This window comes from Lynx canadensis, chromosome A2 (genome assembly GCF_007474595.2).
Source record: "Lynx canadensis isolate LIC74 chromosome A2, mLynCan4.pri.v2, whole genome shotgun sequence".
NCBI lineage: Eukaryota > Metazoa > Chordata > Mammalia > Carnivora > Felidae > Lynx > Lynx canadensis.
The window spans coordinates 7,717,480-7,722,783 of record NC_044304.2 but is presented as its reverse complement, the minus strand read 5'-3'; positions in this window follow the sequence as shown (position 1 = coordinate 7,722,783).

Here is a 5,304-nt window from a genome sequence, read left to right as displayed (position 1 = left end):
GCTCTGCACTGACAGCACGGAGTCTGCTTGGGATTCTTTCTCTACCTTTCTCTCTGACCCTCCCCTGTTCACCTTCTCTCCTCTCTCTCTCTCTTTCTGTCACCTCTCTGTCTCAAAAATAAATAAACAAAAATAAATAAATGTTATAAAAAAGAAAAAGTTTTTTTAGTTTCTTATAAAGTTTAACAGGTGCCTACCATATGATCCAACCATTTTACTCGTAGGTGTTTATCACAGAAAAATAAAACCATAAGATTAGGAAAGAGAAAGAAAGAAAGAAAGAAAGAAAGAAAGAAAGAAAGAAAGAAAGAAAAGAAAAGAAAAAGAAAGAAAAGAAAGAAAGAAAAGAAAAGAAAGAAAGAAAAAAAAGAAAAGAAAGAAAGAAAAGAAAGAAAGAAAGAAAGAAAGAAAGAAAGAAAGAAAGAAAGAAAAGATACAAAGTCTTGTATACGAATGTTCACAGCAACTTTATACAGCTTTGCTCATAACGGCCAGAAATTGGTAGGAACCCAAATGTCCATAAATGGGTGAAGTCACACTTCAACAGCTGTGAATTCACAGTTCAACACACTGTGGTCCCACCCATACCGTAGAATAGTCCTCAGCAATCAAAAGGCATCGATTACCGGTAAGTTCAATAGCGTGGATGAGTATCAAAGACAGTATTGTGTCAAGTGACAAAGACCAGGTACTTTTGAATGAAATTCTAAGACAGACATAGTTCATCAACCTATGGTAACTAAGCATGGGTTCAGTTGCCTTTGTGGGTGGCAGCACCTCTGAGGCAGCTTCCGGGGTGACAGGAACCAGGGCTGTGGTCACACAGGTGGGTTCAGTTTGTGGCAAGTATTTGACATCTGCCCCTTCCTAACACGTTTCGTTTTAAAAGTGGAAAAAATTTAAATACCCTAAGAAGGAAGGAGGTGGCCCTGCAGGTTATAACAAGAGTGAATGTTTATAGGGAGCTTAGTCAGCATCAGAAGAGGTATTAAATGCTTTATATTAAATCTTTACAAGCATTTTCCAGTGGGGGAAAGTGACACAAAGAGGCTAAGCCACTCATTAAGTGCTTTGTCTTAAATCCTTGCAACCATTTTCCAGTTGGAGAGAGGGGTTAAGTAATTTCTCCACAGTCACCCAGTTAGTGAATGTGGGGCTCTACAAGGATTTGAACTCATGGAGCCTGACTTCACCATTCACAGATAATCCATAACCCTGCTAGAGTAGCCCAGCTAGGTTGCCAGGTCCTGTTGGTGAGTAGAAATTGTAAGTTGTATTTAGTTGGTAGTTGTGGATGGTATGGGGGAATAGAGAGATATGACCACACACACACACACACACACACACACACCCCTGCCTGTACCTTAATAGAAAAAGATCTGAACGAATCAGTGGTTGTCAGAAAGACCAAGATGGGGGGTGGGCACAGGGGACCTTTTCCCAATCTACAATGTTCTCTCTTTCTTCCTCTTCCTTTAATAGGAGAACATATTCATGCGTTTCTTGGGTGATTAAAATTTTGTTTTAAAAAAGACTGAATGTGGAGGAAAAAGGGACCCTGGTGCCCTGTTGGCGAAAAATAGATTTAGGGGCACCTGGGTGTCTCAGTTGGTTGAGTGTCCGACTGGATTTCGGCTCAGGTCATGATCTCGAGGTTGGTGAGACGGAGCCCTGTATCCGACTCTAAAGTGACAGTGTAGACCCTGGTTTGGGATTCTCTCTCTCTCTCTCTCTCTCTCTCTCTCTCTGCCCCTCCCCTGCTGTCTCTCTCTCAAAATAAATAAACATTAGAAATTTTTAAAAATAGATTTAAACAGGCCAGTCACAAAAGGATAAATGCTGTATGATTCCATTTATTTGAGGTCCCCAAAGGAGTCAAATTCATGGAGAAAGTGGGGCGCCTGGGTGGCGCAGTCGGTTAAGCGTCCGACTTCAGCCAGGTCACGATCTCGCGGCCCGTGAGTTCGAGCCCCGCGTCAGGCTCTGGGCTGATGGCTCAGAGCCTGGAGCTTGTTTCCGATTCTGTGTCTCCCTCTCTCTCTGCCCCTCCCCCGTTCATGCTCTGTCTCTCTCTGTCCCCCAAAAAATAAATAAACGTTGAAAAAAAAAATTTAAAAAAAAAATTCATGGAGAAAGAAAGGAGACGGTGGGCACCAGGGGCTAGGGAGGGGCCCAAGGGGCTGGGAGGTTAGGGTTTCACGGGACAGAGTCTCAGTTTTGCAAGGTGAAAGGAGTTTTGTTTTGTTTTGTTTTTTAATTTATTTTTGAGAGAGAGAGAGACTAAGCGTGAGTGGGGGAGGGGCAGAGAAAGAGACAGACAGACAGACAGACAGAACTGGAAGCAGGCTCCAGGCTCTGAGCTGTGAGCACAGAGCCTGACAAGGGCCTCTCAAACCGCGAGGTCATAACCTGAATCAAGTCGGATGCGCGACTGCCTGAGCCCCAGGCGCCCCGCAAGGTGAAAGGAATCCTGGAGATAAATGGTGAGGGTGGTTACATAATGGTGTGAATGTGCTTGATGTTCCTGGACTGTACATTTGAAATGGATAAAATGGTAGTTTATGCCATATGTATAAATACAGCGATGATAATAAAAGGGTTTTTTTTTTTAATAGATTTTTAAAAACACGGTGCGACACAGCTGTGACAGGGAAGCATGGGACATTTGAGAGAGCCCAGAGAACAGTCGTGACCTAGACGTGGATCGGAAGATCAGAGAGGATTCCTTGAAGAGGAGACCTTCTTGCTGCTTGAGAAAGAGGCTGAGAAAGCACAAAGGGGCAGGCGTTGTATCCTGCGCGGTTAGGTGCCTGAGGAAAGAGAGAAAGAGAGAGAGGAACTGAAATTAAGGAAGTCAGTTTCGCCTGGGGTAGTGGGTTCAAGCAGTGGCTCGTGGGAGGGGTCAGCAGGGGTTGATCCTGACTGTACCAGGTCAGGCAACTCCAGGGCAATGGGAGCCATGGGGGATGTGAGAGTGAGGGAGTTTTGAGTTTCAGATGGATCCCTTTAGTAAAGTGTGGAGAAGGGATTGAAGGGGGAGCCTAGAGGCAGAGTCCCAGAGGGGAGGCTGGGGCAGGCTGTAGGCATCTCGGAGGAACTGGGACAAGGCCACAGCCCCTGGGGATAGGAGAGGTTGCAGCTGAGGCGGGGCGTCTGGGCACACAGAGCTGCTCTGTTCTCTGACCCCACAGAAGCTTTTGGGTTCATGAATTTTTCAGCCAAACAGGCCTTGAATTTCAGATTCCAGGGCTCTGGGCCCAGGCTTTTGGGTTCTATTTACTGCCTGAAAACATCTCAGGGACCCAGGAGAAGGGCTCTTGAGAGGTTCGGTGGTGATGGGCTGGGGCAAGGGCCCGGCAGTGTCTGCAACCCCCCGGGCCACCTTCTGAGCAGGGGACAGGTAGGAGAGGGGCAGGAATCCCCCTCTTTTGAGCAAAGACATCATAAAACCTTGGGTTTTCCATTGCTGACTGGGTGACTTGTCCAAGTCAGCAGATGCTCTCCTCACCTCAGCTTTCCCATCTGTGGAATGGAATAGGCCTCCAGAACTCAAGGCATTGTTTCTAATTGTTGCTAGGAGGATTCCCACATGGAGGACATGGAGGGCAGGGCCTGGGTATAACGAGCACCACACAAGCAAGAGCTGTTGTTAGTAGTGGCAATACCTGTTTGTTTGTTTTAAGTTTATTTACTTATTTTGAGAGAGAGTGGGGGAGAGGCAGAGAGAGAGATAGAGAGAGAGAGAGAGAGAGAGAGAGAGAGAGAGAATCCCAAGCAAGCTCCTAGAGGTCAGCACAGAGCGCAATGTGAGATCATGACTGGAGCCAGGATCAAGAGTCGAACACTCAACCGACTGAGCCACACAGGCGCCCCATTTAGTAGCAATACTTGTATCTGGCAATATGGCGGAGCAGTTGGGAGTAGGTTGGGATTGGGCTCTTGAATGCCAGGACTCAGGTTCAAATTCTGGTTCAGCTGCTTCACAGCTGTGTGACGTTGGGCAAGTGGCTTCACCTCTCTGTGCCTCTGCTTCTTCCAATGTGAGAAGACAGGAAATGTCTTCCCCCTCAGGTCCTGAATTTTCAGGAAAACCAAAGATAGGAAGGCCAAAGTCAAACAGCGAAAAAATAACGAACTTGAAAAAATAATTGAGGAAGACACAAAGAAGTGTCAGGAGTGGGGCCTGGGTGGCTCAGTCGGTTCAACGTCTGACTCTTAGTTTTGGCTCACATCGTGATCTTGTGTTTGTGGGTTCGAGCCCCACATCAGGCTCTGCACTGACAGCGCGCAGCCTGCTTGGGATTCTCTCGCTCTCCTTCTCTCTCTGCCCCTCTCCTGCTCGCTCTCTCTTGCAAAATAAATAAACTTAAAAAAAGCGTTAGGAGTGTTCAATGAACGTGCACGTCAGCTCTCGGTGCCGTGATATTATCCACGTTCGACACCAGCAGAGAGGGGAGTGGTGGTTCTCATATCTGCAGCTCTCACCGCCCTGCCTCAAGTCCCCTTATGGGGACGCCCACCCCACCCCACCCCCAGCAGCTGATAAAGGTGTGGGGCTGGGTTTGCAGAAGGATGAAGCCTGAGAGAGCTGAGTGCCCTCTCCCCTCCACCAGGCCCTTCGGGACCCTCCCCACCCCTCCCAGCAGGATCAGTTCCAGCCAGGCTGAAAGTGAGTTTTCCCTTTCCTGCCCCAGCTCGTCCCGCTAGGAGGGCAGACAGTATGGGGTCCACAACAGTTAATGGGCAGACATCGAGGTATGCCCGGCAGGCCAGTGAGCAAAGCCTGAAGAGGTGGCACCAAGACTCTTACGCCCATTTAACAGAAGGAGAGACTGAGGCCCAAGAGGGACCATCCCCACTACACAGTAAATAATAGTAATAATAAGAATAATAACAACAACAACAGCAACAATAATAGCACCAATAATAGCTAATACTAATAATTTACTGGGGGCTGGCTCCGTCCCAGGCCTGCTCCAAGAGTCCCATTGGGGGTGACAACCCATGCCTGTGCACAATAGCCTAATGAGGAGAGTGTAGTTAACTCTATCTCACAGATGTGCAGACCGGAATCCAGGGAGGGGAGGGCAGGTGCCCAAGGCCACCCAGCTGGCTGGTGGCAGGGCCAGGACTTGAGCTCAAGCAGCTGGTTCCAGTTGCCCTGCCGGGCTCTGCACGAGGACTCTTTCTGCTGGCTTATTCCTACTCATAAGGTCATGGTAGGGAATTTCCAAATGTCAGTCCCTTCCCTGATCTCACAGCCCGGCATTCCTTCTCTAACAGCCCCCAACCCCGCCACCACTT